The following is an 18,867-nucleotide window of genomic DNA, read 5'->3' as shown; positions in this document are numbered from 1 at the left end:
CACAGGACGGCCCCTCGCGATAACCTATTTCAGTAGATTTATACATTCTGTGATAGTTCGTGCATGATGCGTAACGGGTTCGTAAACGCTCCGTTTCTGGTTATGTAACGTCAGTGTACACAACATTTCTACTCCCTCAACGAGTGTGGTTAATAACACAAACGATCGTGCTTACCTCTAAAAAGCCTTTGTTTTTACTAAATCTCGAGAATGTTTCCGCCTGGCTCCTTGCCTGGAACGTTTGGGCAATTCGTTTCACTTGGTATACATATTGCTGCGTTTAGGTGGAAATTGGAGTGACTGCAGAACACTGCACTTACGCAAGGGAACACCACCAACAACCCTTGCGAGATCGGTCACCATTCTATCGATTTAATTGTCATCTATTGGCTCATCAATGACAGCTGCCACTCCAGATGGGGTCATTCTTTGTCCACGGTCAAATGACCCTCAATGCAACCTGATCTCGTTGAACCTCACACGTTAAGCCGCCGTTGTACCTGGGTGACCATCATGCCCGGCCAGGTGGTGTATGTGTGGGGCTGCTAGACAGCCAGGAGGTGCCCGATACGAATTAACACCCAACTCGTATGTGTGGTGTGCGCTTCCTGCTGAGCCTCCGGTTTTCCTCCCAGATGAAACCAAACTTTAAATTAATGGCATTGGGCCAAACATCACAATGGGCAGGATGCTGATAAAAAAAGACAGTATTGAGACTAATTGAGGTACTCCTGGGTAAAAAGCAAAAGGGCCAACATTACTACGTGTGTGCAATACACCAACCCTACGACCTACTTGCAATTGATAACTCAGCCAGTTACAAAAATAACACAACCAGTTTGTTTTTCACGAAATCATGCTTTCATTAAACTTAAAATTCATTTAATTATGCAATAAAAATGTAAAACAATTGGAATGAACATCGTAACATTTCTAGCATATTATCGCATCGGAATATCAAGCGATAATCGCGACGTCTAATATCATGTTCTTAAAGAGAGCTCTTGGCAGTTTGGCAGTGTCGGTCCAGACGCGGCAGTGTTACACGCGAGCCGGGCGCACGCTTGCAGAGCAAACAGCCAAGGGTTATTATTACGATTGCTTAGGATAACGATCGCTGGGAATTTTGTACCCATTCATGCACGAGGTTTGTTTTATCGGTAAGTAATTAGACAATTAGTAATTATGTAAGCCATGAGCAACGGTTGTACCCGTGGCGTCACTACGCGAATGGGGGGGATCAGAGTCAGAGGATGGAGTGAATGGAACAACAACACGGAATGGGGAAGGGAAGAGAGAACAGGAGGAATGGGGAATGAGAGGTAATGATGAAAAAGGAAGGGAAGAATGGGAGCAAAGGGTCAGGAGCGATGAGAATGGGGGGGGGGGGGAAGAGGTTGCATCAGGGCCTCTGTTTTCACAGGGAGAGGGGAGGGGAATCAGAGTTGAGGTGGACACACACAAGCCACGTGATTTACTGGAGGCTAGCGCTTATTTAGATATTTAGATGCTTAATTCGATTTCGCTAAAAATTGCGCCATGAATGGGGCATAATCCTAGTACCGATGTCCATTATTTTTTATTAGCTCCAAATTTTGTCCCAAAATGGCAGATATTGAGTCTGATTCCCGGCCATAGCTAACATTAGTGGTGACATCTACTAAACAGGCAGTGAACTGCGTGGTGAAGTATGATCAAACAATCCCCCATGACCGACACGGCATGATTGAGGCCTTCATCCAGCAGCCGACTGACAAAGGAGCTGCAATTATGAAGTGGCAGATGTCACGTGGTGAAAGATGGCGGCGCCCTTGCACAACTGCACGTCAGAAGAGCGTTGGTCTGTGGTTTTCCTTCACTCCCTGAATGTGTAATGACATGTTTTGAAGAAATACGCCGTCATAAGATGGCAATTACTACCGAAACACACACTCGCATGTGCATGTGAACGTCTACATATATATAAATAAACGCAGCCTTATATATTCGATAGAGCAATGCTGCAGAGGCAATCCCTGCATCAGACCTGATTCGTCGGACCATAGTTTTTGTTGGTAGCCTTATTCACCATTCCCGATTCACCATAGTGTTGGGAGAATGCCTTTCTGCGCCTCAGTGCTCTGTACGCTTTCAGATATAGGTGGCCATTCGTGAACATTGTTTGGCCACAAATAACGGGGTTGGAACCCAATCAGGTTCCTCTTTAGCCATTACCCGGATGCACGTGCTCAACAGCCCTTGTCCCCTTGTGCCGTACAGGGACAGCTGCCATCAGGAGGTCCCCGAGGCAGAAACATACATTTAAAAGTTACAGCTTGACTGTAGGATCATTGTAGATGGGACGCAAGGAGTTTTGAGATTCTGGGGCATTTAAGTACCGAGGAATTGCAAATCCTTCCTTGTCATCCACTGCTGGATGAGGGCCTCGCCACATCGTGTTGAGTCACGGGGTTGCTTGACCGCACTTGTGGATTTGATTCATCGCGAGACCTCGGACAAGATTGCGACGGCTTTGGAGAAATCTTAATTCAGCAGTGGATAGGAAGGTGGCTGACGAGAAAAATGAACGAAACTAGGGCAGGTTAAATGTGATGGGTGCGTTCTTTCGCTCCATCAACCACCGCTCCTCCTCATCCTCATCCTCGCTGCCCCCCCTCCCCTTCCTCGCTCCTCCTTCCCCTCCTCCTCATTCTCCTCACCCCCCCCCCCATTCCTCCCTTCCTCCTCCTCGCCCCCCCCCCCCCCTCTTCGCTCCACCTCCCCCTCATTCTCCTCATCTCTCCCCCCCCCCCACTATTCCTCCCCCTCCCTCCTCCTCGCTTCTTCACGTCGAGGCTGTGAGCAGCCAGGGATGGGATCAGGGCCACAGATGCGCTCTGCCTGAGAGCCCCCGCCGTGTACAGTGGGAGGGACCAATTAGCCGGCGCTTTGATGAGGCTCGCTCGGCCGCGTGGCCATGGAGACGCCTCTTGTTGACGTTCCTCCTCACTCGGGACCCGCTCCGTAGAGGAGGAGGCAGGCAGGCAGGCACGATACGCACGATACGCACGCTATACAGAATGCACGCGATGTGCACAATATATGCGGTATGGACGAGATAAAGGATACTCGTGATACGAGCGATACGTAGAAGGGCTGTAAATTATGATCGTGATGAGAATGATTATGCGTCTAGACAGGTAGCACAGGTTTGAGGGTGAAATCTGAGCGGGGCTGATTTCTTTCTCGAGCCAGTCACAGGGAATGATGTGCTAAACCACTCATTTTAAGAAAAAGTTACGTCCGTTTTAACGACCATATTAAAACATAAAAACTGTTCCTTTCAAGTTTTGCTACTTCAGGTGACACTGCAAGTGAGTGTCTGCAGGTTAAGGGTTCAGTGTAAAATGTGCTGATGCCATGCGTTTCTAGCTATGTTCATTAAAAATATATGTAAAAACGTGTTTGGCCTTTATCCAAATGCTACTCCAATCGCGTTATCGGCATCAGCTCATGAGACTAAGTGTCCTGTTACAACCCTCGCAGGGCTGTGCATCATCCTGTCCGAGAGAATGGGCCCGCTGAAGGAGATATCATAGAACCACTTGTGAGGTCTTTCCGTGTGACCTCTGTTTTCCATCCTATGCTTCCTAAGCTTTCCCGCATGAACTGCTTCAGAGAAACGTCCATTGCATTGCGGCCATACGAATATTTTCCCATTCGAAGAGCTGGAATTTTGCCAAATTATGTGAGAAAAAAAACCGTTATTTTTAGTTTTAAAAAAATTGCTGCATGACCAGGATACCATTAACTTATTGCAGTCGCGAACCCAGTTGAATCCCTTGCTGCTGAAACCCAGACTCGAGCTCTCAGCGGTGCCAGCTCAGCGTGCCTCTGACCCCTGACCCACCCGGCCACGTCTGCGAAGGCATTTTATTGTTTAAACAAAAAATAACGACCGCGAATTCGGTTACTTACTTGATATCGCACGGCGTTGCGAGCGATTTATAAACACGCGTCTCGAGAATTTGACTGCTCTACATTTCCACATGATGAGACACGTCGGAGAACTCGCATTTGTGGGCAGGTCCGCTTCTGAAAGAAGAGCTGTATAATTCTAGATTTGAAGTTTTCGTGACTGCAAGGATCCATACTCTTAATTTTTTTCGGTAAAGTCACGTCGGTGAAAATAAAAAAAGATGAAAACAACTAAATTCAATCACGACGTTTCGGAGGCAACACAATCTTCCGTCATCAGGTGGAAGCTTGTGTTGCCTCCTAAACGTCGTGATTTAATTTAGATGTTTTCATTTTATTTTCACCTACGTGACTTTACCGAAAAAACCGAAGCGTAAGAGCTGTATAAGCTCGGTGCGTGTTACCCGGTAAAATAAATAAAATCGGTTTGCGTCCTACGCGTAAATGACATTGGCGTGCGAAATGATGGGCCCTAATGACACCACCGTAAGTTCACACTCGTTGCTTTATTCCCATTTTTATTTTATATTTTTATTATTATTACTATTATCGCATTCTCAAGGTGTTTGGCCGCCCCTCAATAACGCGCGCCCGTGGATGCCCTCGTGTGCACGCAAGCTTGCCTCATCAGTTACGCATCACCCATCGAAAGGCATGCAAATGAAGACAATGCCTCAGCCAATATCGCCGACAATTGGGGTCGTGTTGCGAGTGCAATGTTCAGTTGGTGGTTGACTCAGCCCATCGTCATACCATCCACCCATCCCAGCACCCCGAGGTCGATAAAACGAGTACCGGCTTTGGGGGTAAATTAACAGTGGATGTCGTGTTGGGTAGACTCGCCCCCGTCATAGGAATGTGGAATTCTCCACCACTGGCATCAGGACTGAAAACTGCTGGAGATGATCACTCGCCTCAAACGCTCATTTGAGCAAGAATTCAGTTTTTTGTTTTTCTTTTCCTTCAGCAAAGAGGTCGTCAATAGGATTTACGAGTCGTAACGCCGAATCGTTTCGCGTGTAATTATTACAAAACACCACCACCGGGTATTAACCATAACAATCAACAAATGAGTGAGAGTATACGCCAATAATCCCGGCTCTGGGCTATAATTTTGACACACATTTCCCCCATCATTTAATATGGAGCATATTTCCTTTTATAGCTTAGTGTCCTTGCTGGTAATCACCATACGAGTGCTCAAAGGCGGCTGGTTTGGATGTCGTGGCGGCCTGTATCGGGTTACACCGATCATATTGGGGAATGCTCGCTGCGTTTACGGGGCACAGGTTGTGCGGAGCTGGCAAAGACGCGTGCGAAATATCTGCTTCGTCTTTGTTGCTGTTGTTTTCTTGTTGTGAATTTTGTACCCACGGATTTTTGCCACGTTCCAAGAGCCGCATGCTAAATTGTTGCTGTCGTCTGAGATGTTTCTCTTTGCACGGCATTCGATTGTTGTGTGCGCGTCCCCCCCCATCACCACCACCCACGCCTTGTCTGCCCGTCTGTCGCTGGATGATTCACAGGGTGCCAGGCACTCTGTGAGGGCTCAGCCTAAGTGTGGGTGAGTCACAACACGTGGCCACGTCACCATTCATGCAGCTGCATTGGATGACGTATCTATGGGTCTCCATATAGAGTGACCCGTTTATAGACCAACACGCCCGACATCCCCGAAAATAGTAGGTCACGATAAGAGGTGTAGCCATTATCTCGCCTATGCCTCTGATGGCCGATGAATGGATGTTGAACTTCTTTCGGAGGCGAGCGTGCCAATCGGAGGTGCGGGAGAGGCTCTGTAGAGGCCGTGCAGAAGGGATGTCGGCCTCGACGCTTCCAGTGAGACGAGTACTCATTGAGTCTGACACGGTGATCGAGTAAGTGGCCCAGACAGCACCCTACCCAGCTGCACCCAGCCAACCCGTCTTTGTCTTCCCAGTACTGATATTTACACACCGGGTTACTCATTTGAGGCCAAGTTAAGCTCCCGGGAGAGCTCCTGAACGAATTGTGATGTCACTCGCCACTGATATTCACCGTGGCAGAAGATTTAACCCGCGGATAGTGTCAATTCGTGGGTGAGTAGCACCGTGGTGCTAACCACTGTGCCACCTCTCCCCAGACACAAAGACAAACATCCCCCGTATAACCTTCACATATTTTTTCCGGCAAGTGCTGTTAGCGAGCACCTACGATGGCCGGAACGGCACACAATGGGGGGGGGAGCGGTGGGTAGCCAGCACCACGCCCGACCGCCTTTGTCTTCCCAGCGGCGATGTTTACACACGGCACTCATTTGAGGCTTGCGTCGAACTAGGGAAGGACCGGGACTCACTGGTGTTGATGACCGTGAACGGGAATCGAACTTGTGTGAGCGGCTTCGCGAGCGCGACCACAACCACCCCCCCCCCCATCGCTCCGCACACCCAACACGAACCACGCACGCGCATTTTGTCGTTGTTGAATCTCGACGTCATAATCGGGCCGCGTCAATTAAAATTTCATTAAAACCAGAAATAATAACGGCGCAGCTAATCAGTGTAATTAACGTGTGCCTAAGCATAACACACGCACCGAGGCGCCTCGAGGGCAGCGTTAGGAGCTGCCCACGTCCATTACAATGAACGTTACCCTCCACGTGGTTAGTATTCTCATTGGCCTGTGACCACGGCGGAGTGATCTTCGGCGCGCTGGATTAAAATCTCCCTGCGCGAGAGCCGAAACAACGGTGCGAGATAGTTTCAACGAGTTAGTTTTAACGCGTTAGTTAAAGTAGTTCGGTAAACACCCGCCCCCCCCCCACACACCACCCCTCGCCCCACGACTCTGTCTACCCAGCAGAATATCATCACAATGGGTGGCACCACCACAGTCCGTCGATCGTTGATGTGAAGTGAAGTGTGGTGACTTCCGCCTCTCTCCCAAGATGTCTGTCCAGTGTTGGAAGCGCAGGGCAAATATCCCTCGAGCGGACCTCTCCTTGAGCTCCCTTCTCGTGGAGGTCCTTCCGCCAGCTGCTGCGTGAGCGGGGAATTGCAGGGCTGCACCTTTACCACGTGTTCGCCTTCGTGACGAAATCACTGCTCGCCGTCACCGGCTCTCGAAAGCCAGGAGGTTGAGCCTGCTTGCTGCTCGGATGGGTTCGTGAACCTGCCCCAAGCGAGTAGCTGGTGCGGTGTGAATGACACTTCATGAACCAGCCCCAAGCGAGTAGCTGGTGCGGGTGTATGACACTTCATGAACCTACCCCAAGCGAGTAGCTGGTGCGGTGTGAATGACACTTCATGAACCTGCCCCAAGCGAGTAGCTGGTGCGGTGTGAATGACACTTCATGAACCTGCCCCAAGCGAGTAGCTGGTGCGGTGTGTATGACACTTCATGAACCTGCCCCAAGCGAGTAGCTGGTGCGGTGTGTATGACACTTCATGAACCTGCCCCAAGCGAGTAGCTGGAGTGGTGTGAATGACACTTCATGAACCTGCCCCAAGCGAGTAGCTGGTGCGGTGTGTATGACACTTCATGAACCTGCCCCAAGCGAGTAGCTGGTGCGGTGTGAATGACACTTCATGAACCTGCCCCAAGCGAGTAGCTGGTGCGGTGTGAATGACACTTCATGAACCTGCCCCAAGCGAGTAGCTGGTGCGGTGTGTATGACACTACATGAACCTGCCCCAAGCGAGTAGCTGGAGTGGTGTGAATGACACTTCATGAACCTGCCCCAAGCGAGTAGCTGGTGCGGTGTGTATGACACTTCATGAACCTGCCCCAAGCGAGTAGCTGGTGCGGTGTGTATGACACTTCATGAACCTGCCCCAAGCGAGTAGCTGGTGCGGTGTGAATGACACTTCATGAACCTGCCCCAAGCGAGTAGCTGGTGCGGTGTGAATGACACTTCATGAACCTGCCCCAAGCGAGTAGCTGGTGCGGTGTGTATGACACTTCATGAACCTGCCCCAAGCGAGTCGCTGGTGCGGTGTGAATGACACTTCATGAACCTGCCCCAAGCGAGTCGCTGATGCGGTGTGAATGACACTTCGCCTCCGAGGGAGACAAAGGCGGCTGTGCGTGGCGTTCGCCGCCCACCGCCTCGTGTGCCGTGCCGGCCTTCATAGGTGCTACTCGCGAACATAACAGCACTTTGCCCTGACAATCTGTTTAAGGCGATACGGGGGGATCTTGGTTAGATCGCGTAAATATATGAATGTGTCGTTAAACCCTCCACCACCCGACACAGCCAATTAGTAAGGGGTTGTCACGTAAACAGAACATGGCAATTCGTTACCAGTACAGCACACCGGCGTGTTGGAGAGCCAAGCCGCAACATTTACAAAAGCCTGTGTTATGGATGATATCGGTCGCGAAAGCCTACTTCGTGTTAAACCCATCTTGGCCTTTGACCTTTAGTCGTGAAACTTTGCGCCGAGGGCTTTGGCCACGTGTGGCGCGCGTGTGGGTGCGAGGTGACCAGGAGAGGCCTCCAGGAGACGCGGCCACCCAGGACGCTCCCACACGGTTCGGGGATTACGCACACACTGAATGAATGAATCATCACTACAACTATCATGATTACGTCCAATATAATTTTGAAAGCATCCTCTGTATAGGCCATTTCAACCGCCACGTGTCGCCTAATGATTTAATAATCAGCACTAATTATGTCAGACAAGCAGACCTGTGTGCTCCCCACTTTTCTCTGGCGACAGAGCTGGTTGAAGGGGACATGATGCCACGGTAATTCCTCGATATACGAAGTTGATGCGTTCCGGCAGGAGCTTCGTTCGCATATCGACACTTTCGTATATTGAATAACTTATAACATTCGTTCTATAAGGGTGCGTTCCCAGCCTCTGTAACTTACCATGTAATCCTGTACACCCTTCATAACTCCTCACTAATATTGTAAACAAAGATAATTTATATTGAAAATAATGTTATATTTTATACAGTACAGTATTTAATTAAAATAAACTGATATAAATGAAAGAAGCACATGTACATAGTACTATAGATGAACGCGTGCATTGCTTATTTAATAACACTGGTCAACACACTTTTTCTGGCATAAGGTATTCCAACGGTGTTAAGGTCATTTTGGGGTGTTGATTCCAAATCTGGCAACAGTTTTTGTCTATCACATCAGGTTTTTAGATATCAAATATTGCATTTTCAATAAAAACTGCAGAAGAAAAATATAAAATTAATGTGGATATCTACATACAATGATATTATAAACACACTATCCTAAAAATACAGCACCATATTTAACACTAAAGCAGTCACTGACTCGCAACAACTTGCAATCATAAGTGACAGAGTTAATTTCTGGTAAAATCAATGAAAATGGGGTATGCCGATAGCATAAAAATGAGATGTGATAGAGCAAATCTGAGATCAGATTTGGAATCAGCACCCTGAAATTAGTCTAAAACAGCTGCAAAAGTCTAGGCCAGAATTTTTTTTTTTTTTTGTTGACCAGTGTAATTCCAATGTTCTTGTGTATTAATTTACCTTTTTGTTTTTTTATGTTTAAAGTAATGGTAGTGAATTCAGAGTTCGTTATACCGATAATTATACGCATATCGCGGAGTTATTCTGCAGAATGAGATCAGCTGGCAGGCATGCTCCCGGTAGATTGAGCGTGGCTGCTAAAAATGATGATGATGATGATGATGGTGACAAAAATATGTGAATGTGGATGTATGTGACCGGGTGGCTCAGACGTCAGAGCACAGGTTCCCAAGTTCGAATCCAAGCCGGGTGCCCGTTATTAACACCGTGTTCTCAAGGGCCTCAACCCCATCACTGACTGCACACACACACACAATATCCATCATATTAAATTTGGATTTTGCACGTGATTTGAATAATATTGTGTTTGATATTGTCATGCGCCGATCTTTTTTTTCTACGCAGAACAACGATGACCCAATACCGTGTCCTCATGTCAATTAAAGACCATTAATATGTCGTATTATAACCACACAATTACCACTATTTTTAAACTCCCTTTCTGCAAAACGAGTCCACCTATCTCCAATTCAGCCCATCTCTCTACCCCATCTCTCGCTGCTCTGAAGAAAGGTCGATGCCCGAAACGTTGGCCTATTATCCACGTAAAGTTTCCAGTTTAAGGCAGCGCTCGTGATTAACGTTGTGAGGATGACGTGAGTAGTGCCTGCTCACCGCTATCGATTAATCCCCCCCCTCCACTCACCCCCCTAACGTTGGCCCCATCTTGTGGTCGGGTCGCTGCCACGATGGTCGTCTCAAGCACGGTGGATCGTTAGCACAGACGGCGAACAATCCACACATCTGCCAGTTCGATTCGTTTTTTTAAAAAAAAGTTGGGCACTTTTTTGTTTCATCGTCTTGGTTCTTTCGGTAAAGTCACGTAGAATGGAAATAACAAAATAATAAAAATAAAACATAATAAAATCATTCTCACGACGTTTCGGCCACAACGCAAGCGGCCGTCCTCAGGTGGAGAACAGGTCTGTCGTTGTTTGGTTGGATAAAGGGATAGAAAGAAAAGTGCCACAGCAGTGAGGTGGGTTAAAGCGTGGGTCCTTCTCACTTCTCTCGAGACGTCTAAGCCAGCGTGGAACAGTCGGCCTAAACATCCTCGAGACATAATCTCTCTCTCTCTCTCTCTTGACAGCAGGTGGAGGACCCTACTGCCGCGGCGCTCGCGCGAGAAAGCTGTTTCAGGGCCCCACCTTTCACCAAAGAGGCGGCACGAGGCGTGTCACGAGCGCGTGAATTCTGGGGCTGCCGCATCCCGATTGCAAATGGTAACGGCGGTTGGCGGTTGGCGGCAGTGGTGACGGCCGGCGTGTAACACTACTCCCCAGCCCCAGCCCCCTGCAGTAAGCCACACCGGAACGCTCCTAATAGCGGAATCGATGGCTCAGTTAAGGGATGCGGGGGTGGTGGGGGAGGCGGAGTGGGAGCGGGGGAGGCACGTGAGAACAGCGATCCAGTATCGCTCTTTGTCTCCGTAGCACGGCGGCGCGGCTGGAGCAGTGGCACGAAGAGATGATGTACGGTTGTATGGTGGACTTCTTTCGCACCGTACGTTGCCAACCGTGCTGATCGGAGGTGCGGGGGAAGGACAACGAACCAACGACACAAAGCAGTGGTTAAGAAATGAGTTCTCAATCTGGATTTAGGAAGGCACGGCTCCAGTGGCTTCGTAATATCGAAAGGAGCGCATCTGAAACGCAACGAGGTCACCGTGTTTGTGTGACGGCCAGCCTAAAGACGCTGGTGCAAGGTTGACCCAAGTTCACGTCATGGTTTATACTCCTTGACGAGGACAGCAAGGCATTGTAGTTCATTTGTGAAAAGCAGCAGCACTGAAGAAAACAAAATCAGCATCACCAGTCGCAACACTGGGGAATCATCATCATCATCATCATCACTATCATCATCACTGTCATCAACATCATTATCATCATCATTACTACCATCATCAGTTCCACAAGAAATCATCAGCAGCAGTGCCAGCATCAACGGTAGTTAATGAGAGATTATTGCACCATCATTTGCAGCAGCATCTGCGCTGAAATCATCACCATGATCATCATCATCAGCAGCAGTGTCTACACTGAAATCATCACCATGATCATCAGCAGCAGGAGCATTGTCTACCTGAAATCATCACCGTCAGCAGCATGAGTAGCAATTGAATCATCATTAACAGCAGCAGAATCGGATTAGCAAGGACAGATTTTCATCATCATTAGCAGCACCACTGAAATATTCATCACCGTCACATCCCATCATCATTCGAAGCCAAATCAGCAACAAAGCTGGGATCCTCATCATCATTATGATCGTCATCATTATCGTCATCATCATTATTATCGTCATCATTATCGTCATCATCATTATTATCGTCATCAATATCGTCATCATCATCTTCAACAGCAGCAGTCATCATTATCGTCATCATCATTATTATCGTCATCATTATCGTCATCATCATTATTATCGTCATCATTATCGTCATCATCATTATTATCGTCATCATTATCGTCATCATCATTATTATTGTCATCATTATCGTCATCATCATTATTATCGTCATCAATATCGTCATCATCATCTTCAACAGCAGCAGAACTGACACCCTCATCATCATCATTATCAGCAGGAGCAGCACTTAAATCGTCATCATCATCAGCGGCAATGGCGACAGCAGCAGCAGCAGCAGAACAAATAAGTGAAGGCGCTTCCCGGAGCATCGCCCATCCGTTTCTTCGTGCGTGTGTTTACCCAGTTAATTAAACGCGACGCAGCGGTCCCGAGGCGCGGCGCGATAATGACAACGGCGCTCCAGAGAGTCGCGTAGCGAGGGAGGGAGAGGGCAACAATCTCCCGCCGGCTAACGAACACACAGTGGCTGAATAAAGATCGGTGCAAATTCACGGGCACGAGCGTTAAATGCATAGACACGCGTCGCAGTGGACGGATCATTGGAGGGCATACGTATCGTGGATTTTATTTTTATGCAAGCTGAAACTAAGTACACTAGCCGATCTGGGTTTTAGGAAAGGTTTTTCTACCATCGGGCGCACACATACTTTATCAAACTTGACTAAACTATGTTTACACTATGAGATCTCTTTTACCAGTGGCAAAATATAATGGTAGGTTTTTACCCTTTTAACTGGTACAAAACTGACACCTTTATTCAAGGCATCATGTTTGCAATGACCACAACACAAGTAGTCAATAAAGCAAACAAAAAGAAGCAACTCTGATAAGGATAATAATATGCACTGTCCTTGAAGTTGATTGGCCCACACCCGAGACGGCTTTCTTTAGAGCCTAGTCCCCATTGGTGTAGGGCCAGATGACACCAGAAGGCGTACAACTCAAAAACAGTGCAATATCAGAGTATTGAGAGTTCGGGGTAAACATTTACACTATGAGATCTCTTTTACCAGTGGCAAAATATAATGGTAGGTTTTTACCCTTTTAACTGGTACAAAACTGACACCTTTATTCAAGGCATCATGTTTGCAATGACCACAACACAAGTAGTCAATAAAGCAAACAAAAAGAAGCAACTCTGATAAGGATAATAATATGCACTGTCCTTGAAGTTGATTGGCCCACACCCGAGACGGCTTTCTTTAGAGCCTAGTCCCCATTAGTGTAGGGCCAGATGACACCAGAAGGCGTACAACTCAAAAACAGTGCAATATCAGAGTATTGAGAGTTCGGGGTAAACATTTACACTATGAGATCTCTTTTACCAGTGGCAAAATATAATGGTAGGTTTTTACCCTTTTAACTGGTACAAAACTGACACCTTTATTCAAGGCATCATGTTTGCAATGACCACAACACAAGTAGTCAATAAAGCAAACAAAAAGAAGCAACTCTGATAAGGATAATAATATGCACTGTCCTTGAAGTTGATTGGCCCACACCCGAGACGGCTTTCTTTAGAGCCTAGTCCCCATTGGTGTAGGGCCAGATGACACCAGAAGGCGTACAACTCAAAAACAGTGCAATATCAGAGTATTGAGAGTTCGGGGTAAACATTTACACTATGAGATCTCTTTTACCAGTGGCAAAATATAATGGTAGGTTTTTACCCTTTTAACTGGTACAAAACTGACACCTTTATTCAAGGCATCATGTTGCACTGTTTTTGAGTTGTACGCCTTCTGGTGTCATCTGGCCCTACACCAATGGGGACTAGGCTCTAAAGAAAGCCGTCTCGGGTGTGGGCCAATCAACTTCAAGGACAGTGCATATTATTATCCTTATCAGAGTTGCTTCTTTTTGTTTGCTTTATTGACTACTTGTGTTGTGGTCATTGCAAACATGATGCCTTGAATAAAGGTGTCAGTTTTGTACCAGTTAAAAGGGTAAAAACCTACCATTATATTTTGCCACTGGTAAAAGAGATCTCATAGTGTAAATGTTTACCCCGAACTCTCAATACTCTGATATTGCACTGTTTTTGAGTTGTACGCCTTCTGGTGTCATCTGGCCCTACACTAATGGGGACTAGGCTCTAAAGAAAGCCGTCTCGGGTGTGGGCCAATCAACTTCAAGGACAGTGCATATTATTATCCTTATCAGAGTTGCTTCTTTTTGTTTGCTTTATTGACTACTTGTGTTGTGGTCATTGCAAACATGATGCCTTGAATAAAGGTGTCAGTTTTGTACCAGTTAAAAGGGTAAAAACCTACCATTATATTTTGCCACTGGTAAAAGAGATCTCATAGTGTAAATGTTTACCCCGAACTCTCAATACTCTGATATTGCACTGTTTTTGAGTTGTACGCCTTCTGGTGTCATCTGGCCCTACACCAATGGGGACTAGGCTCTAAAGAAAGCCGTCTCGGGTGTGGGCCAATCAACTTCAAGGACAGTGCATATTATTATCCTTATCAGAGTTGCTTCTTTTTGTTTGCTTTATTGACTACTTGTGTTGTGGTCATTGCAAACATGATGCCTTGAATAAAGGTGTCAGTTTTGTACCAGTTAAAAGGGTAAAAACCTACCATTATATTTTGCCACTGGTAAAAGAGATCTCATAGTGTAAATGTTTACCCCGAACTCTCAATACTCTGATATTGCACTGTTTTTGAGTTGTACGCCTTCTGGTGTCATCTGGCCCTACACCAATGGGGACTAGGCTCTAAAGAAAGCCGTCTCGGGTGTGGGCCAATCAACTTCAAGGACAGTGCATATTATTATCCTTATCAGAGTTGCTTCTTTTTGTTTGCTTTATTGACTACTTGTGTTGTGGTCATTGCAAACATGATGCCTTGAATAAAGGTGTCAGTTTTGTACCAGTTAAAAGGGTAAAAACCTACCATTATATTTTGCCACTGGTAAAAGAGATCTCATAGTGTAAATGTTTACCCCGAACTCTCAATACTCTGATATTGCACTGTTTTTGAGTTGTACGCCTTCTGGTGTCATCTGGCCCTACACCAATGGGGACTAGGCTCTAAAGAAAGCCGTCTCGGGTGTGGGCCAATCAACTTCAAGGACAGTGCATATTATTATCCTTATCAGAGTTGCTTCTTTTTGTTTGCTTTATTGACTACTTGTGTTGTGGTCATTGCAAACATGATGCCTTGAATAAAGGTGTCAGTTTTGTACCAGTTAAAAGGGTAAAAACCTACCATTATATTTTGCCACTGGTAAAAGAGATCTCATAGTGTAAATGTTTACCCCGAACTCTCAATACTCTGATATTGCACTGTTTTTGAGTTGTACGCCTTCTGGTGTCATCTGGCCCTACACCAATGGGGACTAGGCTCTAAAGAAAGCCGTCTCGGGTGTGGGCCAATCAACTTCAAGGACAGTGCATATTATTATCCTTATCAGAGTTGCTTCTTTTTGTTTGCTTTATTGACTACTTGTGTTGTGGTCATTGCAAACATGATGCCTTGAATAAAGGTGTCAGTTTTGTACCAGTTAAAAGGGTAAAAACCTACCATTAAACTATGTTTATTTTTATTTTTAACCAGCTAAGACCCACTGAGCTGGATGGCTCTTATTCATATTCTTAGGTTTTTTCGGTAAAGTCACGTAGGTAAAAAAATTTAATTTAAATTAACACGATTGCTGTGACGGTTCCACCTGAAGACGAAGGCTTGTGTTGCCTCCGAAACGTCGTGATTTTTATTTTATTTTTATTTTACTTTTATTAATTCAGATTTTAACTTTTTTACTTGCGTGACTTTACCGAAAAAACCTAAGAATATGAATCCTTGCAGTCACGAAAGCTTCAAATCTAAAATGGATAGCTCTTTTTTTCAGAAGCGACCTGGCCACACATGATAGCCCAATGAAGTGGCTTATCGCGGGGAAATTTTTGCAGCCAAATACTCTTAAAAACGCGTTTCTAAATGTGGAGGGAAAAACCGGAGGACCCGGAGAAAAATCCACGCGACCACTGGGAGAGCATACACACTCCAAATATACAGCAGGCGTCAGGGTACGGATCAAACCCACGACCTCCTGCATACCAGTCGATGGTGATGACATCTCGCCAAATCAGTTCGTGAAAAAACAACGTGCCCGACAACACGCGATAGTTGGCACCCGAACACACATCGTAGAGAGACAAAGTTCTCCCCCGTGTATCCTTGCCAAACGTTTGGGGCAACTGCTGTTAGCGAGTAGCACCTATGAAGGCCGGAACGGCACACGAGGGGGTGGGTGGCCAGCACCACGCCCGGCCGCTTTTGTCTCCGTAGTGTGTTGATTCTAAACATGGAGGGGAAATGTGGAGGGGCATTTTTCATTCCTCGCACCAGGAGCTATGGCAATCACGATATTCCACTCACCTGAAGTGTTAAGTATATATTCGCACAGACTCTTGGAGAGCTGAAAATAATTGAGGCTTGTCACGATACCGAATGTTACAGCGTCTCAAAGGCTAAACAATAACTCCTCCCCACAAATTGTTATTTCGTACCAAATCCACGTATGATGTATATGTATACATGTAAGGAGAAGATCGCGAATTCGTTGTGAAAATAATTTCAAAGGAATGAAATTGAATGGATCAGGAACATGGACAAAGCAAAATTGAACAAAAGCTGGAAAGTGTGCAGAGATGCACGCCACGAGATGCACGTGTGGAATTAATACGGGAGGTGGGACAAAAAACGAATACTGGGATCGTGGAACAAACGTAAATCAGACATCGTGTTGGATGTTATAAATATAAAGTGGGTGTTTGGAAGGGGATACATCGCGTGAAGGAATAATAGCGGCTGATTACGGTGTCATAATGCTGAATCACAAAGTCTCAAAGGGCTCAACAACAACAAAAACAGCAGCCCACAAATTGTTATTTCGACAAAGAAAGAAATCCATGTACGGTGTATATATATAGCACATTGATGTGAAAATAATTTACAGGCAATGAAAGTATATGGATTGAAAACGTGGACACTGAGAAGGAAAATTGAACAAGGGCTGAAAAGTGTGCAAAGAAGCGTGGAATGATGCACGCGTGGAATTCCGCTGAGACGGGAAGAGGAACACGTGGAGTCTCGTAATTATTATTACGAAGCACAAGTTTTGTTCCAGCTCTACATAGTTTTCGACCTTGTGATTGCCTAGGAAGCCACGAACCACTGCGACAAAGCTGTCCCAAGCCGCTTTTTTCTTACTACTGAGCTTCTTGGGAAATTCATTGCACTCCAGAATCTTCTTTTTCTGTGGTCCGACGAAGACACCGGCTTTGACCTTTGCCTCAGACAGCTTAGGGAAGAAGTCTTGAAGGTACTTGAGGGCTGCCGACTCCTTATCTACAGCTCTGACAAATTGTTTCATAAGGTCCAATTAGATGTGCAGTGGTGGCATCAACACCTTCCGAGGGTCCACCAGTGGCTCCCACTTGACGTTGTTCCTCCCCACAGAGAACTCGGTCCGCTGTGGCCAGTCCCACCTGTGGTAGTGCGCCTTGGTGTCCCTGCCGTTCCAAAGGCAAATATAGCAGGGAAACTTGGTAAAACCGCCTTGGAGACCCATCAGGAATGCCACCATTTTGAAGTCTCCGCCGACCTGCCAGCCGTACTAATCATACTTCAAGGTATCCAGCAAGGTCTTGATGCTGTTGTAATCCTCTTTGAGGTGCACTGAGTGAGCCTGGGGAAGAGACGGGTACTTGCTACCATTATGGAGCAGCACGGCTTTGAGGCTCCTGGATGCGCTGTCAATGAAGAGGCGCCACTCATTCTGGTTACAGGCGATTCCGATTTCCTCGAACCGACTGGTCACATTGTGGCAGAAGCAGAGCCCATCTTGACGGGTGAAGAAGCTGCAAAAAGGTTGGTGATGCTTCCTCTGATCTGCGACTTGCACACTTTCATCCAACAAGTTCCACTGCTTGAGCCTAGACGTCAAAAGCTCGGCATTGGACTTGGTGAGACCAAGATCTCTGATCAAGTCGTTAAGGTCTTTTTGGTTGGGGTAGTATGGGTTTCTCTTCTCAGCTCCACCTCTGAAATTTTCATCTGGATCTACAACGTCTTCTATCATTCTCTGACTTGCTGCTCTCATCTAAAGACGGCTGCTCTTTCTCCAGAGGAGTGGGTACAAGGAGCTCATGGCAGTGTGGCACCAGGGCGATAGATGAAGGAAGGTCCGGATACGTAATGGCAGATGCATTCTTGCCAGTCCGACGTTTGGAAGGGTCCACCATGCTGAAGTAGCAGTTGCTTGAGTGGTCAGTGGGTTCCCGCCAAATTATTGGGATAGCGAACTTCATGGCTCTCTTTTCCACCCTATACCATCCTACAAAAATACATTTATTTCACCCATGACTAATGTGTAAGAGATTCTCACAACATTTTTCACGTATGATATATTGTTTTAATAACATTGAAAATTGTAAAACATTTTAAAATTAAACATTTTTACAATTAAATTTTTTTAAACAAATTTTATAACATAAAATTCCGAGCAACAATTGTCCATCTTACCTTCCAGAATGTTATTTGCATTGCTCGCAGGTGAAATGAGGTGCCCAGGGTTTGTCTTGATCCCCAACAGGCATGCCAAAATGTGACTTGCAGGCCTCACACATCTTAGCAGATGCTTCCACAGAGTACTTCTTCGCTCTTGTCTTGATAAATTGGCTGCAGACATCGCAAAATGCGTCTGCCGGATGCTTGCAGCATCTTGATGCCATCTCAGAAAAACGCAGATATGTATCCACTTAGGCAGCTGGAACTAAACTGAACTGGTGGGCTTAAGTCCCCTGTATTTATGCTACTATTTATATTGCTGGAAAGTTCTAGAATGTTCTAGAAGTTTCTCCGAGTTTACTCAGCACTGAATCTATCTGGAATGTTCTGGGGAAAATGTAAATTTTCAAATATCACTGCCCTGGTCACAAAAGCAAAGTTTATGGGGAAT

This window comes from Lampetra fluviatilis, chromosome 26 (assembly GCF_964198595.1).
Source record: "Lampetra fluviatilis chromosome 26, kcLamFluv1.1, whole genome shotgun sequence".
Taxonomy (NCBI): domain Eukaryota; kingdom Metazoa; phylum Chordata; class Hyperoartia; order Petromyzontiformes; family Petromyzontidae; genus Lampetra; species Lampetra fluviatilis.
This window is presented reverse-complemented; position numbering follows the sequence as displayed.